Source organism: Oncorhynchus tshawytscha, linkage group LG05 (assembly GCF_018296145.1).
Source record: "Oncorhynchus tshawytscha isolate Ot180627B linkage group LG05, Otsh_v2.0, whole genome shotgun sequence".
Lineage (NCBI taxonomy): Eukaryota > Metazoa > Chordata > Actinopteri > Salmoniformes > Salmonidae > Oncorhynchus > Oncorhynchus tshawytscha.
The window spans coordinates 39,689,033-39,704,972 of NC_056433.1; the positions used below are offsets into that span (position 1 = coordinate 39,689,033).

Consider the following 15,940-nt stretch of genomic DNA (forward strand, 5'->3'; position numbering starts at 1 on the left):
GCAGCATCATGGTTTGGGCCTGCTTTTCTTCAGCATGGACAGGGAAGATGGTTAAAATTGATGGGAAGATGGATGGAGCCAAATACAGGACCATTCTGGAAGAAAACCTGATGGAGTCTGCAAAAGACCTGAGACTGGAACGGAGATTTATCTTCCAACAAGACAATGATCCAAAACATAAAGCAAAATCTACAATGGAATGGTTCAAAAATAAACATATCCAGGTGTTAGAATGGCCAAGTCAAAGTCCAGACCTGAATCCAATCGAGAATCTGTGGAAAGAACTGAAAACTGCTGTTCACAAATGCTCTCCATCCAACCTCACTGAGCTCGAGCTGTTTTGCAAGGAGGAATGGGAAAAAATTTCAGTCTCACGATGTGCAAAACTGATAGAGACATACCCCAAGCGACTTACAGCTGTAATCGCAGCAAAAGGTGGCGCTACAAAGTATTAACTTAAGGGGGCTGGATAATTTTGCACGCCCAATTTTTCAGTTTTTGATTTGATAAAAAAGTTTGAAATATCCAATAAATGTCGTTCCACTTCATGATTGTGTCCCACTTGTTGTTGATTCTTCACAAAAAAAATACAGTTTTATATCTTTATGTTTGAAGCCTGAAATATGGCAAAAGGTCGCAAAGTTCAAGGGGGCCGAATACTTTCGCAAGGCACTGTATATATCCCTCTGGGACATCATGTCTCGCTCCATCCACCAACGCCACATTGCACCACAGACTGTCCAGACTGTCCAGCGGATGCTTTAGTCCAGGTCTGGGAAGAGATCCCTCAGGAGATCATCCACCACCTCATCAGGAGCATGCCCAGGCGTTGTAGGGAGGTCATACAGGCACGTGGAGGCACACACCACTCAGCCTCATTTTGACTTGTTTTAAGGACATTACATCAAAGTTGGATCAGCCTGTAGTGTGGTTTTCCACTTTAATTTTGAGTGTGACTCCAAATCCAGACCTCCATGGGTTGATAAATTTGATTTCCATTGATCATTTTTGTGTGATTTTGTTGTCAGCACATTCAACTATGTAAAGAAAAAAGTATTTAATAAGAATATTTCATTCATTCAGATCTAGGATGTGTTATTTTAGTGTTTATTTTTTTGAGCAGTGAATATATATCCCTCCATCTCACTCTCTCTCTATATATATATATTTATCCCTCCATCTCACTCTCTCTCTATATATATATATATCCCTCCATCTCACTCTCTCTCTATATATATATATCTCTCCATCTCACTCACTCTCTCTCTCTATATATATATATATATATATATATATATATATATATATATATATATATATATATATATATATATATCTCCATCTCACTCTCTCTCTATATATATATCCCTCCATATCACTCTCTCTCTATATATATGTATCCCTCCATCTCACTCTCTCTCTATATATATATATTTATCCCTCCATCTCACTCTCTCTATATATATATATCCCTTCATCTCACTCTCTCTCTCTATATATATATATATCTCTCCATCTCACTCTCTCTCTCTATATATATATATCCCTCCATCTCACTCTCTCTCTCTATATATATATATCCCTCCATCTCACTCTCTCTCTCTATATATATATATCACACTCTCTCTCTATATATATATATCCCTCCATCTCACTCTCTCTCTCGCTCTATATATATATATATCCCTCCATCTCACTCTATCTCTCTCTCTATATATATATATATATCTTACTCTCTCTCTGCTCATTTCCCAGTCCTAGTTAACAGGTGGCGGAGGGAGCCCTGTTTCTGTCTCACCTTGTCTGTGTGTGTGTGCGGTAGTCAGACTCAAGTGGTAATGATCAGTAGTCAGTACCAGTCTCTGGTCATTGTCCAGTCTGGACAGCATGTTGGCCCTATAGACCCCCGGAAGGATCTTCCAACCAGCAACCACTGCATGCCTGACTCCTTGTCTGCTAGCTGGGTTGCAGTGTCCTAATGTGAAATGCCTATTCACTCAATGAGGGTAATGAAACACACACTGACACACACACACAAACACACACACACACACACACTCCTTTGTCCGTTGCGGTCTCTCCATAGATGGATAGAGAGAGGTTAGTTTATGAAACATGTACTTGTGTTCAAATCAAATGTATGTATAAAGCCTGTCTTACATCGGCTGATGTCACAAAGTGCTGTACAGAAACCCAGCCTAAAACACCAAACAGCAAGCAATGCAGGTGTAGAGGCACGGTGGCAAGGAAAAACTCCCTAGAAAGGCCAGAACTTAGGAAGAAACTTAGAGAGGATCCAGGCTATGAGGGGTGGCCAATCCTCTTCTGGCTGTGCCGGGTGGAGATTATAAATCTAGAGAGGGTCCAGGCTATGAGGGGTGGCCAGTCCTCTTCTGGCTGTGCCGGGTGGAGATTATAAACCTAGAGAGGATCCAGGCTATGAGGGGTGGCCAGTCCTCCTCTGGCTGTGCCAGGTGGAGATTATAACAGAACATGGCCATGATGTTGAAATGTTGTTTATTTTTATTTGTCTGCACTGGCTGATTGTTTGTCTCAGGAGGAACGTCTGGTTCTCTGTGCTAAAAATAATATACAATCTGTTGAATGGCTGGATGGAGTGAGTACCTGATGAGTTTGTGACACAGTAGTGTCTATAGCAGCCTCTGGGCAAAGCAAATCCTAAAATTCCACTATTACTGAGGAGAGAGATGAGGAGAGAGATATGCCGCTAGGTGTCTTTTCACAGTCCCCAGGTCCAGAACAAATTCAAGGTAATGTACAGTATTATACAGAGCAATGATTGCATAGAACTCCCTTCCATTTCATATAGCGGAAGTGAGCAGCAAAACCTGGTTTAAAAAAAAGAAGTAAAACAACACGTCCTACTTTTTGTGTGTATGTACTGACATGTATGTGTAACTGATAGATGCACACACACACACACACACACACACACACACACACACACACACACACACACACACACACACACACACACACACACACACACACACACACACACACACACACACAGAGACTACATGTTAATGTTTAGAAATGTCTGTCAATTGTAAAGTCTCTTATCTATTATCTCTTTTTCGTTATGTGTCGGACCCCAGTAAGACTAGCTATCGCCATTGGCGTCGGCTAATGGGGATCCTGATAAAAAATGTAAAAGAGAGAACGATGATAGAGGATGAAGGACTTTTGGAGGATTGATCCTTTTACATAATAGTGGATCATGAATTTGACTTAGAGAATCATATTTCTTTCATGGATTACGTTGTCTCTCTTCATGCAAAAGTATGCTGCCTGGCAGAGAGAGTGTTGTCTCGCAATCTGGCACCAAAATGAAAGGCGATTTTACATGTACACTGTATTTCCCAGCGCTCCAGTAATTTGGGGCTCATTTAAAACAGGCATGGCGTGAACAGCTTGGAACTACATGCTCTAAATGCCTCAGAGCTGTCAGTTGTGGGAGCCAATGTTCGAAGCTGCACAGCTCCTTCAGGACTGCCATGCAGAAATATCAGCCCATAGAGAGATTGAACTTCACTCAACTTTCTAGATTAGTGGTCACAAACCGGTCGATCGGGATCACTTTGTATTCAGCACTTTTACAAGCCTTAGAATGGCCTTTTTCCTATTTCAACTCAGCGCGACAACAAGCACTGCAGCAGTAATGAATGAGTAGGAAGGTGTACCTATAGGCTTTGCGTTATTATTAGCGGCTTGGGTCTTTTTTTTAATATTAAGGAATATTTTACTTTCTCTGTTCATAGGAGTGACGACATGAATTTCTGCATGAGGCGGTGCGACTCGAGTTTCGCCACCATCTGGAAGACGGTGTCCCTTTTTGGTCAGTGTCAGTGGAGGAAAAGGGAGAGCTGAGGGCTGTTGAGAGATGGACCCTCCGGCTGCTGCTCTCTCCCTGAGACTGACCATCAGATGGAGGCACCATCAGCCCAGTAAAATAAAAATAAAAAGCGAAATAGTTAAATGTATCCTCACTCAGCTGTGCTTCACAAGTAGTACAACAGTGTGATCTACATCAAATTTTGAAATATATATATTATATATACACAGACCGGTGCTGCATAAACTATCAGAGCTGCAGTAGGCCAATATGCAAATAGACAGTTGCCATAGATTGATCTGTGCCATTTACTTTGAACTGGACTGTGTTTACAGCATGACGGATCGAGAGTAGCTGCGCTTGTTGTGAGATCAAAGCGAGAGCTGCATGTAGCCACATGTGCACATTTCGTTCATATCCTTTGCTAGTTAGTGAGTTATAGATTATAGATCATTTGTAGTCAGCAGTAGGGGAGTAATTGCTTCCTACAAGTGCACAAAATATATACATTTCTAGACATCTTTGAAAAGCGAGTCAGTTAAATAGCTTTTTTTTAGACAGACTTGAATAAGCTAAGTAGCTAAAAGGCAGAGGGTAGCCTCATTTGCCTGATTATCTGGAATAATAATGCATTTTATTTTGTAAAGTGGTTTCTTGCATCAAACAACACAATATTCTCAGTCACTTCCCTGTCTGACTAACAAGTGGATGAACAGGTTAATGTCAAGCCCTGCATGTTTATTTCAAAAGTCTCATGGAATGCAGGCCTAAATGAAACACCACACATTGTCTGCTACTGTAGGCTGAATGATAGAACAGCTATGTCCATGTTAAAATGTTATGGGATGCATGTTCTCCATTGTTTTTGATGGTAGTCCACTCTGGTATGCCTACATTATGATCAAATAGCCACAGTAGCCTACATGGTCACTGTTAAAAGTGGAACTGAAAGTGAGCACAGCCTAAGTGTTCACAGTAAACGCATGCTGGATGTGAAACAGAATTTTCACAATTTTGAAGTTTGCACTCAGCAGACCTGAAATGTGCTCAGTGCCAAAATGTTTATTGAGGGAACTTTGGTTGTAGCTACAGTCAATGTTTTCTCTCTGCTATACATGGGCATTTCAGTGCTTCGCCCTGTCAACATGTTAATTCATCCATGTCTCTAACCTCTGACCTATTTATTCAAGCCAGCAGACCAAGTCTAGCAAGAGTATTTATCTGGTGCGTCTCTGTTCTTTTGAAGTCTCAGGCTAATTTTTTGAATCATCACAGGAAGCTTTTAAAATAGCAGCTGGTTATAGTGAAACGTTTTTATGTGTCTGGCTGTGTGGGGATCATCCAAGTCCAGACTGTGTATAATTATTTTGTTCAGGAGTCATTGTGTTTGACCTTGCGTCCATCTGAATTTATATCCTTTTCCTGGATTAGAATATGAATGATAGAGTCTGGATACACAGGCTTTCATTATGTATGGTAAAGGTTTGTGTGAATTGGTTTGTGTGACAACCCATGCTATGATTATTCCTAATTCATGTGAGGGGGTGGTTGGGTGCAGTGGTGGAAAAAGTACTCAATTGTCATACTTGAGTAAAAGTAAAGACCTTAATAGAACATTCCTTAAGTCAAAGTGAAAGTCACCCAGTAAAATACTACTTGAGTAAAAGTCTAAAAGTATTTGGTTTTAAATATACTTAAGTATCAAAAGTAAATGTATTTGCTAAAATATACTTTGCTTAATATTCTATTAAGCAAACCAGACAGCACAATTTTCTTGTTTCAATTATTTACGGATAGCCAGGGTCATACTCCAACACTCAGACATCATTTAAAAACAAAGCATTTGCGTTTAGTGAGTCCGCCAGATCAGAGGCAGTAGGTATGACCTGTTCTCTTGATAAGTGTGCAAATTGGACCGTTTTCTAACCTGCTAAGCATTCAAAATGTACTTTTGGGTGTCAGGGAAAATGTATGGAGTAAAAAGTACTGAATTTTCTTTAGGAATGAAGGGAAGTAAAAGTAAAAGTTGTAAAAAAATATAAATAGTAAAGTACAGATACCCCCAAAAAGTACTTAAGTAGTAATTTGAAGTATTTTTGCTTAAGTACTTTACACCACTGGTTGGGTGAGTGTATCAGAAATAGCCTCATAAGGTTATTAATCAAATAGCTCAAAATATTGACTGGACCTTTACATACACACAGGGTATGCTGTTTTCCAACCACTTAAATGTTTTACCCACAGTCGTGCATTTGTGAGTTGCTTTTTGAAATATTTGCCATTAGACAGCTTATTGACTGTGTGTAAATGTTGTGAAAGCTGGTCTAGCTGGTCTAAACAGGATGCAGCATAGTTGGGTCATTACCATTCAAAACAATGCATTCTAAAATGAATCACATGCACGCCAGGTACGCACGCCTTTGGTGAGTTTAGGCTTTAACTGTCCCATATCACTGCAACAGTTCTAGTCTCCACAACCATACAATTAGGAATTAGAATACTAATTGAATTAGACATTTGATAGGATCTCTACAGTATGTCCACAAGTGTGCAATATGACATCACTGCTGTATATGACATTACTGCTCTATATGACACCACTGCTGTATATGACATTACTGCTGTATATGACATCACTGCTGTATATGACATCACTGCTGTATATGAAATGACTAATGTATATGACATTACTGCTGAATATGACATTACTGCTGTATATGACATCACTGCTGTATATGACATCACTGCTGTATATGAAATGACTAATCTATATGATATTACTGCTGAATATGACATCACTGCTGTATATGACATTACTGCTGTATATGACATCACTGCTGTATATGACATTACTGCTGTATATGACATTACTGCTGTATATGACATCACTGCTGTATATGAAATGACTAATGTATATGACATTACTGCTGAATATGACATTACTGCTGTATATGACATCACTGCTGTATATGACATCACTGCTGTATATGAAATGACTAATCTATATGACATTACTGCTGAATATGACATCACTGCTGTATATGACATCACTGCTGTATATGAAATGACTAATGTATATGACATTACTGCTGTATATGACATCACTGCTGTATATGACATTACTGCTGTATATGACATCACTGCTGTATATGACATTACTGCTGTATATGATATTACGGCTGTATATGACATCACTGCTGTATATGACATCACTGCTGTATATGACATCACTGATGTATATGACATTACTGCTGATTTTGACATCACTGCTGTATATGACATTACTGCTGTATATGACATTACTGCTGTATATGACATCACTGCTGTATATGAAATCACTGATGTATATGACATCACTGATGTATATGACATTACTGCTGAATATGACATCACTGCTGTATATGACATTACTGCTGTATATGACATCACTGCTGTATATGACATCACTGATGTATATGACATTACTGCTGATTTTGACATCACTGCTGTATATGACATTACTGCTATATATGACATCACTGCTGTATATGAAATAACTGATGTATATGACATCACTTCTGCAGTTCTTGTCTCCACAACCATAGAAATCGAAAGAATTTCATCATATTTCCATGCCCACAACTGTCCCATGTGACCTCACTGCTGTGGTGGATTGTGGGTGCTTATGCCTGTCAGCGAGTCTGTTTGACTCTGTAAGCCCCATCCCTCCCTTGGGGTTCATGAGAAGAACAGGGAGGGCTTGTTGGTCAGCTTCCCACTCCCTGTCTGTTCCCCCTTGCCCTCTGTCTCTTTCCCCTTCTCTTTCGCTCATTTCCTCCCTCCCACGGCTCTAGGGTGTTGTCAGGCCCTCTATCATTGCAAAGCAGAATGATGTTTTATTTCTTCTTCTCCTCCCGATTTAACGTTGAAAAACCCCAACCTCACTGAGTGACTCATTTAAATAATAGTTGCTTTTCAGCTGTATCGAATTACTTTTTCCCTCTATTCTCCCCCTCTTCTTCTTCCGTTCACTGTATGAAGGCCATGTTTAAATGAGGGCCTTTCTCAGAGGAGAGAGGGAGTAAGGGAGAGAGAAAGCAAGAGGAGAGTGAGAAGGAGGGAAAGAGAGGGAACTTGAGAGAGAGAGTTGAAGAGTTGAAAGAAAGAATTTGAAGAGCCCTGTAATTTGGTCTTGATCTTCACGACCATGACAGACAAATGACTCAATATGAGTTTGCGGCAGGCACGCAGGCAGCCCGTCAGCTCCTAGCACACAGCAGCCAGCTGGGCTGGTCGGAGGGGCTGGCCCGGGATCAGTTTTGAGTTTTTAGGTGGGGCTCCTCTTTCTATGTTACAACAGGAATACGCCAGTCATACTTACCAAACCGGTCCCACTCTGGGCTTGCAGCTGTGAGAGAAAGAGGGAGGAAGAGAGAGAGAGCGCGAGAGCGACAGAGCGAGGTGGGGAGATATACAGTGTGGGTAAAGACACAGAGGAAGGGAGCATGTAGCTAGCCCCCTCCCACCCCTTAAGTAGATCAGATCTGTGCTTCATGACTGGACCTCTGTTACTCTGCTGCTCTGTTCTGCTGCTCCGCCAAGCCATGCATTGTCCCCTAGCCTACTGCACTCTACTTGTTGCTCCCGCTCTGAGAGAGGTGAACACAGTAAGCAGTGCAGTTACGGACCATTTCCTCTGAAACACTTGGACTGTCCGTGGCTCTACTATCGCGGTGAGTACTTGTACCCTGTTTGTGAGGTTCCTTAATTTCATTTTCTGTGAAGATTTTCTCTGTTCTTTTATTTGTTTGTATTGTCAACGATTTCAATGTTTTGGAAGAGTTGTGAACCAAGTGAAAGAGAAGTCACCAGAGTTGAATTACTGTGAAGACTTATTGTAGCTTTAGACATGGGTTTCATGGAGAGTGTAACTGATTTCAGAGTGGGTTGGCTTGGGAGAGCTGGTGTGTTAACTGAAACTCTGTGAAGCATGCCTCTGCATTCTGACTGACTGATGCTGCTGAGTCACGATGCTAGCTGATCCTCACTGCACGGCCTCATGCTGGGTGCGTGTGTGCCTCCTGGTGCTTGCCTGTCTCTGTGTGAATGTGTGTGTGTGTGTTTGTGTTTGTGTTTATATGTGTTTGTGTTTGGCTCCACTAGCCACAATTAGCCCTTTGCTCCTTGGTGCTCCAGTACATGACAGTGTGAGCGGTGCCTCAGATCTCTTCTCTGGAGCCAAACAGGCAGAGAGAGGGATGAAGAGAGAGAGAGAGAGGGATGAATGGATCAGGCTTTATTACTATTTATCGTCGGCCTCTCAAGCCTCTATTGATTTCCTTTTCCTGGGCCATTGACCAAGAACAAAAGCCTCACACCAAGCCAAATAAAGAACCCTGCTAAATATCGATGCATTCAGCCTCACGGCTGTTTATTGATCTCTTCTTCCCCCGGACAAGCACACACACAGACAACACAGAAACAAGCACGCACGTACACGGCCAGTCCTTGTTCAGTGTGTGTTTAGAGGCGAGGGGCTTTGACAAAGATCTATGTTGCTGAGGGAGTGTAGAGCTCTATCTTTTATTTCCCTCTCTCCCTCTCTTCCTGTCCGGGCCTCTGGGGTCAACATCTGGAGCAGCAGCCAGCTAACAAGAAACAAGGGAACAGAGGGAGTGAGGAGAATGAGTGATAGAGGAGGGGAAGGAGGTATGGAGCCAAGGGCCTCCCAGGCTACCTCCCTTAGAAGGCCTGCTGTTTTGTTTTGTATTGTTTATGCTTGGACTATCTTAGTACATGGATGAAGCTATCCACGGGCGGGGGGGTTTCTATAGCTCAAGGCCAAAAATGTACAGAAAAAAGTTGACTAAAATCATTCCTGGCGTCTGCCATCCGGCACATCTTTCTCTCACTTTAAGAAAATAGAGAGTAGAGGCAGTGCCAGACAGTTTGCTTTGCCAGTCGGCCGTTTAGGCAGTGCGCCGATTGCTTTGAATTTGATGTCGGCATTGTTTTATGCACCGGTTACTTCCACGTTGATGTCGGCGTCCAATAGGCTCTTCCCCTAAAGTAAATTGAATAAAATGTGCCAAAATCTGCTATATAATTACTTGTGCCTATACACAAATCCATACAATTGTTGTGGATATTCTTACACAGGGACACTCGAAGTCAATCTCAATGTGAATAATTGTTTATTGTCAACGCACTGGAGAGGTTCCAACCAACTCAATGCCCATAGTACACATGTCAATCAGGCGCTCTGCTTGGGGCAGTCCCGGCAGTTCTCTTATATATGGCTATACACAGACATCATATAATTGCATGATTTAGCAGAGTTCATTCATCATTAATGTTTTGTTTCATTCATGTGACCTTGAAACTGAGATATCTTTTGTTCTCAAAACAAGGTCTGGGCATACTGCCAAATTACAGATACTGATAGTGAGGATTGGTTCAGTCAGTCACTTGCTTGAACACAGAAATTGGCTTACAGAACAGCACATGAACAGAACACAGAGATGATTTATAAGAAAAGCACTAACATAAAAATTTCCACCTCACGATCATTCATAATAGTACACCAGGGAGCATGATTTGAAAAATGAACTCTGGATTGTTTTAAGCATGAAATGTAGGGCAGCGCACGTGGCAAGAAGCCTACCAAATAGCTGATTGTTGAGTTGAAAAGCAGTTAGGCCATGTGTACTGAACAAAAATATAAATACAAAAAACAACAATTTCAAAGGTTTTGCTGAGTTACCTTTCATATAAGGAAATCAGTCAATGGAAAACTAAACTCATTAGGCCCTAATCTACGAATTTCACCACATGACTGGGCAAGGGTGCAGCCATGGCCCACCCATTTGGCAACCAGGCCCACCCACTGCGGAGCCAGGCCCAACCAATCAGAATGAATTTTTCCCCACAAATGGGGTTTATTTCAGACAGACATTTGTGCGTATTGAACATTTCTGGGCTTTTTTTTTCAGCTCATGAAATGTGGTACGAACACTTTATATGTTGCATTTACATTTTTGTTGAGTATATTACATTGAGTTCATTTCAACACAATTTTTTCACGTGAGGAGAATAACATGTTTTCACCCCACATGTGAAAATCTCACTTTCACGTGTGGAATTCCAAGTTCGCGTGTGAAAATCTAACTCTCACGAGGGACTGCATTAAAACGTTCAAACGTGAAAATCAAATGTGCAGTTTTGCAACTTTTATATGTGAAAATCTAACTAACATGTGGATTTGCAAGTTTTACACGTGGGCCTGAAATAGTGTCATCCTAACATTTGAAAATGTGATGTTATTAACATGTTGCATCAGCAATGTGAAATTGAAAACTCTGTATTTCCATTCTGTAAAAAGGTAACTTAGCCTACCGGAGTATTATAATTCAAGTGCGTTAAAAATAATAATGTCTTATTTCTGAGCCATCCATTGCCGTCCTCCACGGTGTTGCATTGATATACATGTGTACTTAGCACTACCACTAGGGAGAGGCATTCGGAGTTTTCCTGCTGCAGGCCAGCGCCTCACTTCTTTGTACGTTTGTCCGTGATCGTTGGAAGTAAGGCCAGTGAAAAGAACAGAGAAGCTAGCTTTCCTTGTCTCCTCTGTTTACTGCTTTGTACGTTTGTCCGTGATCGTTGGAAGTAAGGCCAGTGAAAAGAACAGAGAAGCTAGCTCTCCTTGTCTCCTCTGTTTACTGCTTTGTACACATGCTTACATTTTCAAAATCTAGAAATAAAATGTTTACCTAAACTTTGTTGAAGTTCTGGTAATTGTGATGTATAATATAATTGTTTTGACTGAGTGAAAAGCAAGTGATATTTTCCCATTTAGTACATTAGCGTAGCCAACTTCTGTATGCAAGTTAATGAGAACAAGATGGTGTTTCAGATTGTTTTTTATTTACGTTATAAATGTTGGGGCTCTGAAATGGTTTTCTTTCTACAAATGAGGGTTTATATGTGTGTTTCCATGTGTACATATGAACCACGCTAATGATATGTATTTTCAAAGTTTACTTTTGCTGAAATGTTTATCTAATGGTCGCATGTTAATTGCTAACATGGCCAAAACTATGTGGACACCCGTTCAAATTAGTGGATTCGGCTATTTCAGTCACACCCGCTGCTGACAGGTGTATAAAATTGAGCACAGAGCCATGAAATCTCCATAGACAGACATTGTCATTAGAATGGCCATACTGAAGAGCTCAGTGACTTTCAACATGGCACGTCATAGGATGCCACCTTTCCAACAAGTCTATTCGTCAAATTTCTGCCCTGCTAGAGCTGCCCCGGTCAACTGTAAGTGCTGTTATTGTGAACGGGAAACGTCTAGGAACAACAACGGCTCAGCAGTAAGGTGCTAGGCCACACAATCTCACAGAAAGGGACCACCAAATGCTGAAGCGCGTAACGCGTAAAAATTGTCTGTCCTCGGTTGCAACACTCACTACCGAGTTCCAAACTGCCTCTGGAAGCAACGTCAGCACAAGATCTGTTCGTCGGGAGCTACATGAAAATGGGTTTCCATGGTCGAGCAGCCGCACACAAGCCTAAGGTCACCATACGCAATGCCAAGCGTAGGCTGGAGTGTTGTAAAGCTTGCCGCCATTGGACTATGGAGCAGGAAACACGTTGTCTGGAGTGATGAGGAGTGATGAGTCACACTTCACCATCTGGCAGTCCAACAGATGAATCTGGGTTTGGCGGATGCCAGGAGAATGCTACAGACCTTCCCCAATGCATAGTGCGAACTGTAAAGTTTGGTGGAGGAGGAATAATGGTCTGGGACTGTTTTTCATGGTTCTGGCTAGGCCCCTTAGTTCCAGTGAAGGGAAATCTTAACGCTACAGCATACAATGACATTCTAGATGGTAATATGCTTTCAACTTTGTGGCAACAGTTTGGGGAAGGCCCTTCTCTGTTTCAGCATGACAATACGCCCATGCACAAAGCGAGGTCCATACAGAAATGTTTTGTTGAGAACTTGACTGGCCTGCACAGAACCCTGACCTCAACTCCATGGGAGAATTGTAACGCCGACTGCGAGCCAGACCTAATCCTACAACATCTGTGCACGACCTCAGTAATGCTCTTGTGCCTGAATGGAAGCAAATCCCTGCGGAAATGTTACAACATCTAGTGGAAAGCCTTCGCAGAAGAGTGGAGGCTGTTATAGCAGCAAAGGGGGGACCAACTACATATTAATGCCCATGATTTTGGAATGAGATTTTCAAAGAGCTGGTGTCCACATACTTGGTCATTTAGTGTATGTCAAGTGTTCATAACAGAGGAGATGTTTACGCCAGTCTGACCGTACAGCTCCACTTTTGGCCATGTAGTGTACTTTTCTACAAAGAGATAGTTTTGAATTAGTGCTCTGTCAGAATTAATCAGTTAACTCGAGTTAACTATTTGCAATTTTAAGTGCACAATAATGTGTTGTTGTTATGATGAATTGCATTGTCTGAAAGCGTTCACTAGATACATCCAACATGCATAATCTTTACAGAGAGAAATGTATAATACATATACTACACATTGGAAGAGAAACCCAGTGTCGGCGTGCTTGGTCTAATGGTCAGGACATTAGTTTCTCCCATGGGAGACCTGGGTTGTAAATCCCACTGGTTACAAAAGAAAGCACACGTGAACGTTTCAATATCACATGTGAAATGTCGGGAAACCAAATCTGAGTCGTGAAAAATCCATGTAAGACATCGAACGTGTCTGAAAACCCGGTCTGACTTGTGAAAATGTCATGTGTTTTTGCCACGTGAAAAATGAACATGCTAAACTTCACACGTGTCTGAAAACCACATCTGACTCGTGAAAAATGAATTGTTCACACGTGTGTTCATACGTGTTTTTTTACGTAACTTTCCCCCCCAAAAAAAGGTAAGGGAAGTGACGGGATTTCAAACAGAATGGAATCTATTAATGAATAGATAGGGATTCCAGTGTAGAGCCTTGGTGCTGTATTCAAAGCTTTGTCTCTCTAATACTGTGCTCTGTGCCAGGCAGCCCAGCTCTGTTTAAACAGTGGTATAAAGTACTTAACTAATACTTAAGTCATTTTTGGGGGTATCTGTACTTTACTTTCCTATTTATATTTTTGACAACGTTTACTTTTACTTCACTACATTCCTAAAGAAAATAATGTACTTTTTACTCCATACATTTTCCCTGACACCCAAAAGTACTCGATACATTTTGAATGCTTAGCAGGACATAAAAAGTGTCAAATTCACACACTTATCAAGTGAACATACCTGGTTATGCCTACTGCCTCTGATCTGGTGGACTCACTTAACACATGTGCTTCATTTGTAAATGATATCTGAGTGTTGGAGTGTCCCTGGCTATCCATAAATAAAAAATATATCAATAAATCAAATGGCTATATAATGGCTTATACTTTTACTTTTGATACTTAAGAATATTTTAAACCAAAAACTTTTACACTTTTACTCAAGTAGTATTTTACTGTGTGACTTTCAGTTTTACTTGTAATTTTCTATTAAGATATCTTTACTTTTACTCAAGTATGACAATTGGGTACTTTTTCCACCACTGTGTATACCTATATACCCGCTGATCTGTGCCAGGCCAGGGCACATCCCCACCGCCCAACACTACCAACAGGGGGAGGATGGATAACATCACCAGCTGTCACGTTTGGCGTGTCCTGACTGGACATCCAGATTTACAGAGGAAGTGAGAAAACCTTCATGGCATCTGCTGCAGCCTTACTGCTCCACAACACCACTAATCATGTCACTACACATCTGATCCCCCGGTCCTGTCTGTGGAGGAGGATGAGAGGGAGGAAGGGGCGGCAGGAGTTGAGACACTGAACACCATCCCTCATTACCTTGACACCCACACTGGGGTTGTTTAATAATGTATCTTAACATGGCGTTGAGCCACCAAGAGCCGCCAGAACAGCTTCAATGTGCCTTGGCATTAGATTCTGCAAGTGTCTGGAACTCTATTGGAGGGATGCGACACCTTTCTTCCATGAGAAATGTCATAATTTGGTGTTTTGTTGATGGTGGTGGAAAACAATGTCTCAGGTGCCACTCCAGAATGTCCCATAACTGTTCAATTGGGTTGAGGTCTGGTGACTGAGACACACACACACACATACACACACACGCCTTTTACACCTCCTATGCTCCTTAGATATCTTTCAAAGTAACTGAGATCTCTTCTTCTAGCCATGGAAGCTAAAATAATGGGCAACTGGGTATTTTTATACATGACCCTAAGCATGATGGGATGTTAATTAATTAACTCATCTGTTTTCAATATACTGTGTCCCTCATTTACTCAAGTCTTTCTTTTATTTTGGCAAGTAACTTTACATATGTTACCCGCTTCTTCTCTCGATCGTTCTGCTTCCGCTTTGAGAGAGAGATTGAAATTGAATTGATATCTCACACTCCCTCTCTCTCTCTTTCTCTCTTTGAAGTGCAGCTGGTGGACCTCTCGCTCAGCCCAATGGTGTGTGTGTGTGTGTGTGTGTGTGTGTGTGTGTGTGTGTGTGTGTGGGCTGATGTGAAGTCAGAATGTAGATTGTGCTGTCATATGGAATAACATTTTCCTGCAATTCTCTGATGCTGTTATTGCTGATCTCAACTCAGTTTTTCTCTTGGTTTACCATGTCAACTCTTATATGCAGGTCTAACTGTTACTAGGTCAGTGTGGCTCTCAAGTATTGAAACATTTCTGTGTCTTTGTTACTGAGATGTGTATCAGTGTGTTAGTATGACTCTTCAGTACTCTAACTACTGCTCTGAGGTCAGTATGACTGTCATTGTCAAATATAGAGGTTGTTTAGGTCAGCGGTCACTCTGTCCATAGCGACACCCTGGCATTATACAGTATGATGTCATGGATGAAGTTACTGATCTAAGGTCAGTTCTCTATTAATTGGTTAAGGACTTGGGGAGGGTAAGCTGGTAAGCAGTTCTTCAGGGTAACTTCTACCCAGATCATTGTTCCTCTTGGCCTCTGCAAGAAGTGGCAGCGAGCAGATTGCAGTGTGTTGGTGTAGAGTTAGCTTGATTGCCAGTC

At 41.4% G+C, this 15,940-nt stretch overlaps 1 protein-coding gene across 4 annotated transcripts in view; it reads left to right on the forward strand.

The window, feature by feature from the left end:
* Positions 1 to 15,940, forward strand: part of LOC112232980 (SAM and SH3 domain-containing protein 1-like) — a 309,663-nt gene that overhangs the window by 165,631 nt on the left and 128,092 nt on the right. The window contains exon 1 of one of the 4 annotated variants that reach the window (XM_042321902.1): positions 8,210 to 8,568. The exons of the other annotated variants lie outside the window; for them this stretch is intronic. The gene's annotated coding sequence lies outside the window, so the exon portion shown is untranslated. Of the gene's footprint in view, positions 1 to 8,209; positions 8,569 to 15,940 lie in introns of those variants that run through there. 4 annotated transcript variants of the gene reach the window in all.